This window comes from Idiotropiscis lumnitzeri, chromosome 9, assembly GCF_059441095.1.
Source record: "Idiotropiscis lumnitzeri isolate Australia: NSW breed Sydney's pygmy pipehorse chromosome 9, RoL_Ilum_1.0, whole genome shotgun sequence".
Classification (NCBI taxonomy): Eukaryota; Metazoa; Chordata; class Actinopteri; order Syngnathiformes; family Syngnathidae; genus Idiotropiscis; species Idiotropiscis lumnitzeri.
Window position 1 is genome coordinate 7,778,115 of NC_142399.1, and position 16,180 is coordinate 7,794,294.

At 40.3% G+C, this 16,180-nt stretch overlaps 1 protein-coding gene across 2 annotated transcripts in view; it reads left to right on the forward strand.

Annotated features, from left to right (window-relative positions):
• Positions 1-6,719: 6,719 nt before the first annotated feature.
• lzts2a (leucine zipper, putative tumor suppressor 2a) overlaps positions 6,720-16,180 on the forward strand; it is a 39,785-nt gene continuing 30,324 nt past the window's right edge. Inside the window, exon 1 of one of the 2 annotated variants that reach the window (XM_088305377.1) lies at positions 6,720-6,880. The gene's annotated coding sequence lies outside the window, so the exon portion shown is untranslated. Of the gene's footprint in view, positions 6,881-8,959; positions 9,214-16,180 lie in introns of those variants that run through there. The other variant, XM_088305375.1, reaches the window with a different exon arrangement.

The window sequence follows — 16,180 nt, forward strand, 5'->3', positions numbered from 1 at the left end:
GATGTTATAATGAGTTTTTTTGGCAGCGTAACAAAACCCCAATTGTAGTCGTATACATGTGACTAGGCGCACATCCCACTGCTACGTCTTGTGGTGCCGTGTTATTTTTATTTTATTTTTTTTTGTCAAACCTCCTAAACAGGGCCAGCAGGAAGTGCCGGTTCTCACTCCTTTTGTTTTTCTCCGCCGGCACAGTGAGAGTTGATTTGTGTTTTTTTTTTTTTTTTTTTTTCTTTGTTTCCTCACCTTAACCATTCATTTTGACAGCAATTTTCTGTTTGTGTTTGCACTCTCAAAGAAACAGCATGTCAATTTTGGGGTGCTTTTAAGATAAAAATATCTCCAGTTTTCTGCAGCAGATGAGCATTTTGGAGAGAAGTGATGGGATCAAAACGGCCTGGCCTTGTCGTAGTTAGTAGCATAAGATTCTGGGGGAGATGAGTGACAGATGAGGGTTAAGAAATGGAGTTCCAACATCAAGATGAGCTTCAGGGAGGTTGTAAAGGGGGCACGATATGCTGATGAAGCCGTTACTTCCAACTCACTCTCTCACCTTTTTACTACACAATTGTAAGAAAAAAAATACAAAAATATTTATTTCACTAGTATTCATTTATTTCTTTAAATAATTGGTCAATTGATTTATTGTAAGTAGCAAAATTAAAAACAATTTGTAATATCAATTTAAACTGTTTTGTATTACATTGGTTAATGACTAAATTATAAAGAACTATGAAAAATTTATAAATGATAAATAATACAATTGAAATTAAAAATTTGTTTTCATATATTTAAATGTATTTCTATTAAGAATTGGGGGGCTTATTTATTGTAAAAAAAAAGAATAAAATGAAATGTATTGGTAAAATTAACAACTTTACATATATTTAAAATTATTTAATAAACAATTTTATTTCTTGCATTAATTCATTCATTGATTTGAAATATCAAATGTATTTTTTCATTTTTGTCTTATATTTCATTTATTCATTTGATTAAATAACGTTTTGTTTTTTTTACCAAATCTTTTAATCGGAGGTGCTAGTAAACTTTTCCTTATATTATTTTATTTATATTACACAAAGCTTCTCTGATTTGTAATTTGGTGGTGACAAGTCTAATTAGTTGATTGACTTGATTGTCAACTTTTAGAATTGATTTTAATTGCAAATAAATTCTATATTTTATATACATATACAGACCCATTATATTTAAAAAAAAAAAATACAAATAAAAAGAATCAAAATCTAGCCCCTGCATCCAATTTAAACTCGAATGTGAAAGTTTACCCAGCCGAGCAGTGCCACCATCTTGTACCGCATTTTGCGGGCCGCATACTATAAATCGTCCGTGTTGCTTCGTCAATGCTTCCATTAAGTGTTGTGGACGAGCCTGTTTACAGAATCAACACGGCGTGTCAACAAAACAAAACTACAGTACATGCTAACCAGCAGCGCTTGTGCTTTTCCCCTCCCGGACCGGTTTGACCGCACTAGTTGAACGGTTTTCCATCTAGTGACATTTGGCATGATTAGATTATTCCATCTCCTTAATAACCTCACTATTAAGACATTTAAGATCACTAGTAGAACACTTGCCTTAGGAGTAATATTTTGTAACATTTCCACACACTCGTAGGACAACCTTTCCATACAAGTAGGACAACTGACTGTGTGTTACTATTGAGGCAAAACTAGTTGATATCTGTGTACTATCAGTGTATGTCAGAGGAGCACATCATACTGTTTGAGTGTTTATTCAATACCATTGGTCTCCAGCTACTAGTAGGCTCTTTGTCCTTACTAATTGGTCACTTCATTGCACTTGTAGAAAGTCCAACCCGCAATAGTTGAATGACTGTCTTAATAGGAGCATTTTTCCCTGTTACTACTGTCAGTAGTGGTACTAGGACCACACAACAATTTGAACTCTTTCGGAGCGTGGGGTTGGTCTTATCCTCACTCACAAGATAATAGTGCCCACTGGTACACTAAGATAAGTCAGTTGTATTAGTAACGAGTAAACGTTTTCTTTCCGATGAGTATTAGTAAATCGATCAGTTTGTGTCGTACCGTTCGAAACAGTTAAACTTGTTTTGTGTTCCTCTAGTGACATCTAGCGGTCATTTAAATTCAAGCCGGTACATTTCCGTTACTGTCCACTGAAGGTCGCCAAAGGCTTATTTATCTACTGCACTTTCGTCGGACGCAGATTATATTGTGGAGTTTTGAAGGGAAAAAAGTGGCAACGTAAAAATAAAATCCAATTATATGTGTGGAATGATTCATAGGACAAAACGTGTTTTTGTTGTCGTTTTTAAATTTATTAAAAACATTGCAACTTGAATATTTTTTATTCAATTCAGCTCTGTCAAAATGTTGAGAAAAAACAACGTGTCAGGAGCCATCGGTATGTACTTGTGTGTACGGAAGATTTCCCATCGCAGCTGGACCAAGATTTTTTTTAGATTTATTTAGTACTTTTTTTGCTAAAGCTTCAGACCTGCCAAACCTGCAAAAAAAATCACACAGGCATGTTTGTGTGTTTAAAGAGAATATTTTTTTATGTATTTTCCTGACGTAATACTTTACTTTCCCTCCTGAGGATTAGTCTAATATAAGATTGTTTTGCGCATTCATATCAGGGTTCATGGCAAAAATGGAAAACGTGATGATAACCATAGAACAGCAAACGAAAGTACATTTAAGTACATCTCAGCCACATATAAGTAATACATATAATAAATAATATAACTTGTAAAACAAGAGAATAGAACGTCACATAACCACGCACATGACAGTCCTACTGAATTCCATCATTCTTTGGCGGCTTGGGGAAGCAACTAATCTCTCCGCACAGTTCTGGGCTGCCTCACTGTGTGTGCGTGTGTGCGTGTCTCTGCGGAGTGAAACTGATGTGTGTATAATTGAGTTACTGGAGGCGGCTCCAATCCAGTGGATTAAAGATCATCTCAGTGTGTTTACCTCCCAGTAGACACGGTGGTTTGACCCACTTAAGCGCACACACACATGAACGTGCAAATTCACCGCGCACTAAATAGAATACGGACCAACATACTGTAACTTTGAAATAATGACAATTGGTTAAAAAAAAAAAAAAATAGAGCAATTAAGGCCTTGTGATGCCCTCGCATGTGGGGAAGGCCACGCCCCTTAAAGACATGCACGCAACACTCAAAGGAGGCCGCTAATTGAGGAAATACGCTGTCAGTATTGGTGTTTCAGTCTCCCGGTACCCCTTCCTTTATACCAAATCTCTTATGTAATTCAGATTAATTGCGCACACACACACACTCTCGCGCGCTTTAAATAATTTCTCAGGCCTCCACTGTAATAGCGCGGCAATATTTTTATAGCCCCGTTGTGCTACGAAACAGAGCAGCCTGGATTGACCCTGAGTTGGAAGGAGAAAGAACACATTAAGACTTTCTATCCCTGAAGAAAAGCAGATGTCATATCTCATTTTGTTTGTTTATTTATTAATTACATTATATTCTCATTTTCTCGCAATTGTTGTAAGATTGTGACTTCATCCTCAGAAAATTTCAACTTTCTGCTCATAAAATTACAATTTATTTCTTGTTAAATTAGGAATAAAGAAAAATTCTGGAATTTTAATTTATCCCAGGATATACTCTTGTCGAATTGGTCTTCTGTAATTTATAAAATATTAGTATTTTAATCTAATAAAAGAATGCCTTTTTTCTCATGAAATCAAAACGACTTAGATAAAATGTATAATTTTATATATATTTACGACTTTATTCTCGTATTACGATTTATTTTCAATAGCACAATTTTATTAATATCCACTGTTGCCACTTTTAAAACCAGTGCTTGGTTAACTATTTAACCCAATTTGGGTTACTTTTAACACAGCAGTTTCAAGAGTGTACCATCTACAATTTATTTATTGAATTGTTGTCGGCCTATTTTCATTGTTTTTGGAAGACAAGAAAAAAATAAATTTTTAGAGCACACATGGGTATTTTTTTTAAATTGATATTGTGACAAAAACTACCAAATGACTTGGGCAATTCTACTGTTAGGCTGACGATATGCATGTTGATTATGATTTATAATTGGTGTTCATTTGATTTTTGGACAGAGCAATCATTTCTTTCTAAAGGCAAGACACCTTTATTTCCTTTATTTGTATTTATTTCGTATACTGTCGAGCACATTCTGTACACAAGGTAGCTCAATGTGCTTCACAGTAAAAATACAACATTCAAAGGCATTTACAAACAAAAAAATTCAAGTCATTTAAAAGCAAAGGGGGAAAAGCCAGACTGATGATCTATGGACCTGACTAGATTTATAGCCAATTAACATTCCTAATTCAGTGGACCAGTAGCCGAATTTTTAAAGCGGACTGTAATTACTTTAGAACTAAATTTGAAAAAAAAAAAGAATAATTAAACAGAAACAAAAACCTTCATGGGAATGTTTTTTCTACTATATGCTGATATGGTCACAAAGTTTAATTTGTCATGTCCAACCGTTGTAAACTCTATGAAGGTCATGCGCAGGGCACGGCATAGTTGAACAGTTGGCCACTTATTAAAATGCATTAAGAGCATCTGGATGGTGAATAAAGGGGAGGATCAAAGTGGTGGCTGGTGACTGAATATATTACAACCCCCCCCTCCTAATGAGCAGATATGAAATAATCATTCCCTCTCATGTTGGAGAAAGTGAGCCGTCACGTAGATCGACCTCGACAGTGACGAGATGAGAAGTCTCGCTTGTACACAACCCACTCAAATACTAGATGAGCTGCCGTCTGAAAAGGGAATCAAGCATTTCACGCTACACTGCACCCTTTTCGTCAGTCCATTCTGGAAATATGCAAATCAACTCCCCACGACCATGCGCGTCTCTAATGGATGCATTTTTTTGTTTGTTTTTTTTAGAGGGAGAAAACAAGGGTTTCACAATGTAGTTTGAGAGCTTTCCCAGACTCCAAAACACCCAAAGAAATGTGACAGGTAAGTGTTGATAAGAATTTACATTAGGTAGTGGTATTTGAAAATTCAGCCCCCAAAATCCATTTCACTTGGCAACATGAAATTTGGTTGACATGTCTATGAAGGGCAGTTTAACAAAAAAGTCTCAAGCCGCAAATGTAACGAGAAGTCTGAAATTCTGGGTTGGAACTGCCAGTTTCAAGTTAATGGATCATTTCCCAAAATTGACTTGGGAACAAACTTTAGAATTCTTGGGAGATTCAAACCCAAAGCCTGTTTTATTTAGCATCATGAAAATTGGAAGGCATGTCTATCGTGAGCATAGCGACAAAAAACATGCCTGAAAAGATACAGGAAGTCGGCCATTTTGGTTTGAAGCAGTCAGTTTGGTCAATTGGGTAATTTCCAAAATTGACTTGGGAGCATCCCTCAGAAATTATTTGAAAATTCAGCTCCTGAAGAGTGTTTTCTTTAGCATCATGAAATTTGGTAGACACGTCTGTCATGAGTAGTCTCATAAAGCCATGCCTGAAAATAAAAAGGAAATCTGCCATTTTGATTGATTTTGAAGTTTCAAGTCAATTTTTCCAAAATGGACTTTGCATGCCATTAAAACACAAAACCCTTAATAACCAATCTCCACTATTTCAGATTTCCTTCAGACTCTATATACTCTCATTCAGTCCTCTATTGGATGCAATTTTCACATTTCCCACCCGGACGTGGGCGTGCAAGAGCCGATTCATTACTGCCCACCGTGTTTTTTGTTGTTGTTTTTTACCATTTAGCCGGAAGCAATCCGAGTTGTTTGTGGTTAGGTTGAAGTCGTCATCCACTTGACAGTAGGTGGTGTTTGTTTGTTTGGGATTCATGAATCACGGCCATGCAGAAGGTCGGGCTTCGGTCAGGTGTCTGACGGGGGACGAAAACCCTCGAGGCGGGCGACAAAGCTTGAGTGAGTCATATGATCTGCTTCTTTGGCCTCACCAAAGAGGATTGGGAACAAAAGCCGAGTGTATTCTTTCTCCAGAGGCATGAGCGCCAGCAATTCCTTCCGAGAAGAATTTTCATGCTACAATTGGTTGTGGCTGTATGTTCAGATTGATGGAACTAATCTATTCGAAAAAGAAAAAAATGTCAACTTCATTACAAATTAAAAGAAAGATTACAATTTTTTTTTATTAGCACACGATTTGGAATTTGACAAAATATTTTGGGTATATTCCCTGAAATATTACAATAACAATATATATTCTTTTGGAAACTAGCTCCTCGCTTTTTTGGGAGCGATGTTGTGTAATCAGTGGGGGGGGGGGTGCATTTTTGAGCTATGGAAGCTGCAAAAAAAAAACAAATCTTGATCAATAAACTCAAATTTATTGCCAAAACCAATGAATCGCCGAGCCAAATTAAGATTTTAATGCTCATTTCTCTTTGCATGGTGGATTTTTGAGTTGCTAAAGGATTTTTTTTCTTAGACCCTTTTTAATCATCTCCAGCTCGAGTTGGGGGAAAAAAAAAAAATCAACGCCCACCGCGACATGATGGAGTCGACTTTTAGAGGCGGCCCGGTGGGGATGCGGCACATTTGCACGTTGCTCATTTCAGCTGGAAATCATATTAGCCTTGGCGGGCTTGAAATGAAGCGTGGAGAACATTTAAAGGAGAACAACTCGGAGGAAAGAGGCACGAAAGGAAGCTACTGACTGACTGACGGACGGACGGACGCACGGCAAAGGATCAAACGGGCCAGATTTGAAGGCAACGGATGAAAGCGCTGAAGAGAGGTGTCAGTCACGTCCTCGGCCGCGACGCGGGAAATGAACATGTTCACAGAGGAGGGGGCGAGGTCACTGAGAGTTCACCATCATGAACATCAAACTGGTCAAGGTGATGCTCTGATCAGATGAGATCAATCTATCTATCTTTCGTATTTTGCACTTCATTTTAGCGCTGCATAATTAATCGTGATCAAATTATTTTTTTTTATCTATTTAGCTTCAGCATGGTAATGCTCCCTCTAGTGGTACATGAAAGAATTACTGAATTAAATATCCAAACAGCGCATGTCAGAATAGCTTAAATTTTTTATTTATTTTTTTAAATCCACTACAGCAGTGATGCCAAACATTTTTTTTCCGCCGTGGACCAATTCATACAAGTCCATAACATTTGCAGACCGGCAACAGGGTTGGGCAGGGTTTTTACCTTGTGGGTTTAATATTAGCGTAATGCAATTTTTTTTCCTTTGCAGCCTGGTCCAAAGTGGCCAATGGACCGGTACCGGGCCACAGACCAGTGGTTGGGGACCACTGCTGTACAATACATTTGTTAAGTTAAGTTCAGTTGGATCTGAATGCTGTTGATTTAGGAGGGACTTGTTGTTTTAAGTATAATTATTGTGGTAATTGGTAATTAAAATCTCAAGAACTACGAGCCTAAATGTAGTGCGTGTTGTGGCAGTTGGCTCTTGGAGGACATTTGGGAAATTTCTGGGACCCGACCTGGTGGAAATCATCCCCTGTAATCTTCTAACGCATGACATCATTGTCGGTACGTCTCCTCTTTCACTGATAAATCGGGCAGGTGGCGTCCGTTGTGGTCAGAAGGGAGGCGCTCATATTGAATTTCCAGTCGTGTGAGGCGGCATGATGCAGAGGGCGGGGATCTCACCGACCTGCAAGCTCAAAGCAGGGCCCGTGACCTCGACCATATAAGCCTGGAGGCCCAAAAGGCATATTCAATATTGAGTAAACACAGGTCGACCAAATTGTTCATTAAAGCAAAATTAAAGCTGTGATTGTTTACTAGTAGATTTTGCCTCTATGATGGATATTAAGGATAATAAATACATGCCAAGGGTGCACTAGACTAGCAGGATGATTGTTTCTTACTAGCAACATTATTTTATTACTAAAGCTACAGTATGACATTTGTAAACAATAGTAGGTCAATGTTGACAACTTGTCATACTAGTAGGACAACTACATGTTGGTTGTGAGGCAAACCTACAAGCGGGCTAGGAGAGTTCATAATAGTACGTGACGTTCTACTAGTGTGACCAGTCATTCTCCTACTATTGTGCTGAATTGTCTTACCAGTACATGGACAACTGGATATCAAGGATCTATATATATAAAAAAAACTGTTTTCCACTACTATAGTGACACGCTTGGCGGGGTACACCCTGAACTGGTTGCCAGCCAATCGCAGGTCACACAAAGACAAACAATCCTCACACTCACACCTAGAGCCAATTTAGAGTGTTCAATCAACCTACCGTGCTTGTTTTTTGGAATGTGGGAGGAAACCGGAGAACCCACACAGGCACAGGGAGAACATGTAAACTCCACACAGGAAGGCCGGAGCCAGAATCGAACCCAAGACCTTTGCACTGCATTGCTAACCAGTCGTCCACCGCTCCGCTACTAGTAAATGATTACTTATTAGAAAAATACTAGTAAGACGACTTGCCCCTATGAGTATGTGTCATGCACTAATAGCCTCCTGTCGCTATTTGTAGAATCAAAATGGCCCACAATATGTTTTGCCACTAGTAACACGTAGTTACAGGAGCAGATGGATGGAGTGTTTTTGTAACCTCACCTCATCAGAGAAAAAAAAATACATTTAATTTTAAATGAAAGTGAATAAAAGCATTACAACAATATATGTGTTTTTGAAAAACCACAGTATTTTGAAAATAAAACATTAACAAGGTTTATTCATTTAATTTTTTTTTTAAGTTTGGCGGGCCAGATTGAAACGTTTAACGGGCTGCATGGGGCCCCCGGGCCGTAGTTTGTCCACATCTGGAAGAGTGTACTAGTATGTACACTGACGTGAAATCCCACAGTTGAGTGTTAATTTGTGGTAGCGCCCCTTGGCGGAGCTCCGGCGATGACATTCAAACGAGCTTTAACAGTGTGACCCCGCCCCCCACATCTTGTGAGCGGGCTCCCCGGGTGATCACAGCGAGCAGCCTCAGCCTGAGCTCTTTTTAGCGGACCTTTTCGCGGGTCCTCCCGAGCTGACCGAGAGCCGCCAGCGGCGGTGGGGACACTTTCGTAGGGGGGAACTCGGTGAAAGAAAGACAAGACAAGAAAAGAAAAGTCGAATTTTATCGCGTGGTTGCCACGGAAGTTCCTTCCTCTCGGATACGACGAACTGTGGTGGGCAACTGTGGAAATTGTTTCGCGGAGCTTCAAGACGTCTTGTTTGGGGTGAGTCGAAGAGTCGCTGTTCGCTATTTGAAAATTGACTTGAGGTTTAGTTAACGCTCATGTTTGTACTGTAGCCCCCATTTTTGGAGGGGTTTGAAAAATTAATCTAAAACATATCTGGAAAACAGTAAATGTTGCTTGGAGTTCATGAGAGTAATGCGTGCTTATTTAGTGGTTTGCAAACTCAGGGTTGGGGGCCCAAAATGGCCCCTGGGTCCGTTTTTTGGGGGGCTGTGTAAGTTTGAATCCTTTTGGTGCTCCTTTTTACGTATTTAAGATGAACATTTTTAGTTTAATTGTTTGGCAGCTTGATTGTTTGATTCAAGCAAGGGTACACATGTTCACAATATTGGGGATAATTGACATGTTGGGAAATTTTGACCCAAGGTATGTGCATCTAAGGTGCAAATTTGCTGGTTATTTATTTATTTATTTATTTTTTAGCAATAACTATTCTTTAATATTTGTTTGTTGCTGAAACACTTTCTGCTTTACGCTTCATCCCATTTATCAGTAATATAGTACTCTGCTAGTTCACTGCTAGTTAACTGACAGCGTGTGGCTCTGAAATTTCAGTTTAGCGTCAACTGTGGTCCAAGTAAAAAATATGTTCGTCTTTTTAAAAGGAATGTACTTAATTTCGCATCTGTTAAATAAAAAAATAAAATAAATAATAATAATAATAATAATAATTTAATACCTGTGGAAAATAATTCTGGAGTGGACTAGTCAGGAATTTCCACAGAGAAAAAGAATAGTAAGCTAAACTCTTTTAGAATTATCAGATAATCATTGTCATTTGCTTTTCATTTTGTGAGATTTTATTTATAAGGCAGAATTGCTCAACTATATATTGTAGTACCAACACTGACCTGTGAGAGGCAGCATGGTGCCACATGTCATTGAGACATAACTCAAAGAAGAAGAAATAAAATAAGTTAGGCTTACTGTTCATTTACACACAGTTACAAAACGTCGGCTTGTTAGTTTGACCCCCTGACCCTCAATCACTCATGATAATCTTCATCCAAGACATCCATCCAAGAATCTGGTTATTGCTCACTTTGATCTGAAGGGTGGAAAAGATGCTCAAATTTGTTCCAATCATTGTGTGTGCGTGTGAACTTCACGTCATCTGAGTTGCGTGTCGTCAATCTGACTTGAAATCTGTGGCCAACTTGCTGTTTTTTTTTTTTCCCTTGTGTTGTCTTTTTAATTAAGCGTTCAGTGTGTGTAACCAGACACTATTACCTCCACTTGCTATGTGCAGCTGTTAGTGTACACACACATCCACCCTTTCACACACACCCCCACACACACACGCACGCAATTGCGACTGTGACTCCTGATCCCCCCCAGCTGTTTTGTGTTCTTATGAAAGCCAGGAGCACTAATGAAGAGGTTGAAGGTCACCAAAGATGCTGGAGAGCACCGTTTTGTTTTTATGATCCCTGGCTGGGCTTACTTTAATATATGGATTACTTTGGAGTTGGGATGGAAGCCAACCAATGTCTGATTGGATCATAAATAATCCCCAACAGAGCATCTCCTCTCATCTGCGTTGAACCCACCACGCTCGATGCGATTGGTCGGAAAGTTGACGTTTAAAAAAAAAACAAAACAAAAAAAAAACGGCTTGTTCTGATGTTGAGAATGTTTATTTAATTTTTTTATCATGTCTGAAAAGGTTTCAAGCACCGATTTTTATTTTATTTATTTATTTATTTTATACCTCCTCATATGCAAAAGATTCAGACCAATCCATACGAAGACAGGCACCACCAAATGGTCAAAGCGAGAAGCGGCAATGTTCTCAAGGGGGTTCCACATTTTTCATCGGAATTGACCCAATTGTGACACATGCTTAAACTCCATCTTGATTGTGTTACATCACCCCTCTATGGGAACGCTCAAGTACCGTATAATTCCACCTCACGACCAAGAGACGCGATATCATCCTTGGCCGGGAACAAGAGGCAGAGACAAGAGGGGGATTTGTGGGTGCTGGTAGGAGGCGATAGGCAAGCTCAGGGTTGCAGCCGCTTAAGAAGGAGGAAGGCGGGCAGGTAGGGGAGACGTGATGCCGAGGAAGCGTCCTGATCATGTGGAAGAAGCGATGCGAGCAACACCACGGTCACGGTCAAGTCGGTGTTAGCGTCGTAACTTAAGGCAAAGTCGTGAAACTGTCATTGTTGCTTGTCGTCTCGTTACCCTGACACGTCTCTATGACTTATTGGAGTGTTTCCAATCATTGCCAAAGCTGGATCACGTGGGTCCTTGGATGGGCCAGGATGAGCTCGTTTAAAATTGGCTCTGTTTTTTTTCCACGTGAAGACATTACAACTAACGATATTCCAATCACGGTTTAACCCTGCCAATTCCGTAAATTAGCGTGATATAATATGTATATGTGATAAAGCCACAAATTTAGTGTTATTTATATGTAATACATCAGATATTGGGGCGTAACAGAAAATAATTGAGAAGCATTGGGTTAAGTAATCATTAGCGGTAAATAATTAGTTTTTTTTTTTAAAGCATTTCTGAACTATCCAATTATAGTTCAGGTATGTGGTTGTTCAGGCCTGCCGTTGGGCGTAGCTCGTGCATTCAAGTGAATTAGGCTGTGAATGTGTACTAAATGTTGTGTCCACTGAGGGTACGCACGACGGGAGCCAAATTCACAGCTGATGCAAAACCATCGCTGCTTCCTCTCAAGTCGGGTGGCGCCGTCTGTTCAGGACCCCGCGGCAGCTTTTGCATAATGTGTTCATTAGCTAAACGACACGCGGACGCTTGTCGACGGCGCTTTCGGGAGCGGCGTTACGTAACGCGTAGTAAAACATGGCGGCCATCGCTTGCATGCAACCGCCCCGTACGGAACGATTTTTTTCGATTCAAATTTTTTGATGTATGTGCCGTGGGATTGGCAAATGACCAGTTCAGGTTGTACCCCACCTCCACCTCCTGTCCGAATTTGCCCCAGCTCCTCGTCCACCCTTGTGAGTCAGGATAAGATTTTCCACACCTCCCGGCCATATTCACTAGAATTTTTGTAATATGCCGCTATCATTGTTTGATATTACTCCGGGAAGTGAAGAAAAGAAAAAAAAGATGGAATAAGCACTAACGGAACTGGATTTTTAATCGACACTAAAACGGTCAAGTACCGACTTTCCTCTAAGTCCGCCACAGTGGACGCCCGTTTTTTTGTTTTTTCTAAAAAGAGCCTTATAGTCTGGAAAACACGGTAAATAAGCTCTTCAGGCTGTTAGCAGCAATTTTCATGATGTAATTTCGATCATGAATGTCAGGAAACTCCACCCCGCACGTTGGCTTAGTTTTTGCTTCTCGGGACAAACACCACGACGATTTCTTTCAAAAAGAATGCACGTGTGTAGTGCGTATGTTTGTTGATTGCGCCGTCACACTGAGCTTCATTGTCTCCATTCCATGTGTGTAGTTTTGCCCGCTGTATTCATGCTTCCCGTTGTGCTTCTTAAGTCGCCTCAGCTGTCATGCGTCGAACATCACGTCATCACGGACAGCTGTCAGAACGTTTTAGAGAAAGGCTCTCTGTGTCACACACGCGCACACACACACACGCACACACACACGCGCGCCCATACACTAATGCAACAACTGTAAGCTGTCATTTGTCGCCGCCTGTTTTTGGGGTGACCTTTCCTGCTTTTATGGGCTTGCTCCACACTCCAAATTCTAAGCCTTAATTCTCTCCATGTGCTTTTTGTGATTTACGTTGTCATGAAGCTAAAGAAGTTCGCACTCGAAGCGCCTCTAATGCACTGTTAACGATAAAATCATTATTTTTCACACTGGTTTGTGCGAGAGTCGGTTTACATCTTTTTTTTTATCGCGTGGCGTGAATTACTATTAAGCGCCGATCGTTTCATCGGCAGTTGAGTTGATGACGCTTCATTAGGAGCTTTGCTGTTTTTCTCTTTCAGAGGCGTGACAAATAGTGCTTGTGAAAACGGCGTACATTGAATTTTAATCACTGACGGACGCAAGATCAAAGAGGAAAGATTTTCTGTTTTCTATTCCTTCCCTCTCGTCCACCTTTTGTGTTTTTTCGACAGCTTTTTAATCAGCACAAGCCCTCTGGAGCGGCTTCGGCGGGGTTGTGCTCATCCCCTCATTAAATATTTAAGGCCATGCGAGGATGTTAAATCACTGATTTGTGTTGTGTGCGTACGACGGCACTGGCGACTTCACATTTAGCGTGGCTGCACTGGAAAATGGCGCCGCCGAGCAATAACAAAATAGATGCCAGATGAAAATTCATGTGGCGGACGGTTTTTATGAACCAAATTCCATTTTTGCGTCCATTTGACTGACTCGAACCCAGATGGAAGGATACTGAATTTCCAATGCTCGATAATATTTATTGTTCCAAATGAAAAAAAAAAAAACAAAAGATGGCTGTCATTTTGAGTTGTGGCTGTACAAACTGCTCATGGTCAACTTGTGTCATTGTCCAGAAGTGTTGTAACTCGCGACCCTCTTACAGACTTTTAAACAAAATGGAAGGCCGAACTGTTGCTCCGTTCCCATAGCGATGACATAACCTGAATTTTTACAATTCGGATCACGCCATCGCCAATGGACAACATTCGCGAACACAGTTCTTAATAATTACTTAATATTTGTTTGCGTGTTTTTTTTGTGGCCCAAATTGAGGTGGAATGGTACGATTATGATCATTCGCATATGTACATAATGTAACCACGCCCCCAAATGTCAAAGCATTTTTTTTTGTCATATTCACAAATGCTTTGTTGTATCGTGTTTTTTCCTCCATATTTGACTAAAATACAAATTAAAATAAATAGGATCCCTATTAGATATTAAAATTTTGCTAAGTAAAATGCTTTGTGTGACCAGTTAAATGTGAATTCATTGGCTTCTTTCCATTGTCATTTGGCAATTGAAAAATGAAAACGTGACTCGTTATTTTTAATTTTTGATAAAAAAAAATTAAATTAAATTAAATACAAAAATACAGTACAGAAATTTGGGACCAAGTATTACTCAAGATACATACGCTAGCCAGACCATCACCACAATCCATCAAAGCGCAATTTACAATTTCATATTTTTTATGAGCCAAAAAATTCACACATGAAAAATATTAGATTTTAAAACAACGAACAATGAGTCATTTTTACAGTTGACAGTTGAGAAATGGAAAGAATCCATTTTTGACGTAGCCGTACTATTTCATTGCCCCTTTGCTCATAACCTGGAAAAGTTGTCGCCTTATCGGAAAGCTGGCAAACCAACGACCCCCTATAACGAGAGCGTCTCGTGTGCCATAAGTAGACTAGATGGCAAGTCAATTGGAACGTGATCTTGGCAAGCTTTGAAAGCCTCGACAGTGTGTCAGCAAAGCTGTAATCAATGTTGAATGTGTAATGGACACGAGTGGCCGCGCTGCCCATCACCCGGGAAAGCGGCGGCGCTGAAATCTGCCAAGTGCTCCCGAGCATCCATTAGTGGACCAGTCAAACGGTATTTGCTCAACACGGGACGCAGCCTTCTTTGCTGAAACGGCATCTCATCCGTCCCCCGTGCATCCGTCTTTGCCGTCCTACCCTGTACTTCGTCCCTGCATGCGGGGAGCTAAAGCTGTGCCTCCAAGTGTCAGGAGGCTGATGTACGATGGCCCAAATGACCTGTGCTGAAACAGCAGACCACACACACACACACACACATACACGCACACGCAAGCAAATGCAGACCGAGTTGATGGATGAGAGGATTTGGGCCGGGTATGGCGGCCCAGCACAGGAAGATCCAGATGTTTTTATTTGAGATACACTGATTTCCTGGCCAATATTGTTTCCTGCTTCTTTGGCTTGGCCGTAAAGAATATTAAGCGATACCTCCATCTGTTGATTTCAAAGACGAATTTATGCTCACGTGCGGTTGACAGGGCGAAAAATATACAAACGGCCATAAATGCAGCTGACAGTTAGCCGATTATAAAATAGATTGTTCACTTTTTAGGTGAGTGTTTGGCTTTTAGAGGCGGGATCACAAATAATTCCCAGGCATTTTGTTGAATTGAAGGCTCTGTGTTGTACTTTAGGTTTTAGCTATCTGGAATGTGTATCCGGTTGTTGCATGGTCAGAAATCCAAAGGCTTGACATTTAAGCAAAAGCAGCTGTCTCTTCTTTCCCGGAATGTTATTTCCATTGAATAAAAAAAAAAAAACATGAGATGATTCAGCCGAATGAGCTTTTTTCGGGATGTTACACCTCCTAAGTGGTAACGTAAGCAAGCAAATATCTGTTGACACCATGTTTGCACATACGACATTTTTCAAAATCCTCTCGGATGCGTTTTGTGCGCGTTAGAGGATGCATCTGCCAGTTGACCCCATGACAATATCCGCCCTCCCCATCGTCGCCCGCCACCTCCTCTTCCTGTGTCAGCTGACTGGTCTTGGTAAACTCTGGTGGGTTTGTCTTATGAATCTGGGAGCCGAGGAAAAAGATGGGCCTGTGAAGTTTTGTGAGAACATCCTGAATTCCTGCACCGAAGAAAATGTTGGGTCGGTCTTCTTTAATAGCTGACGTCTCTTGGGAATCTGTCCCACTTGTGATATGCGCAACATAACTCCCTCGACCCTGTTGTGCAAGAGTTCAGCATTCTCCCCTGTAAGTTCCCGAGACATCCCAGCAGGCCCTGGACGACATCCCAGAACCTCCGACTGTTGTCAAATATGAGTCATACCGTGATAAGACATCTTTTCACAACTTGGTGCGTTAGTGTATAGCTTCACCAAATCGGGAAAGGCTGTTTTATGGTGTGTATGGTGTAGCTATACAAACAACCTACGCCACAATCTCCACGGTCGTCAACCTCAGCCATGTCCAACCCCGAGCAACATCCTGGGATGAATCCAGACTCCACCTCTGGTTGGAGGAGTTCCAAAAGGAA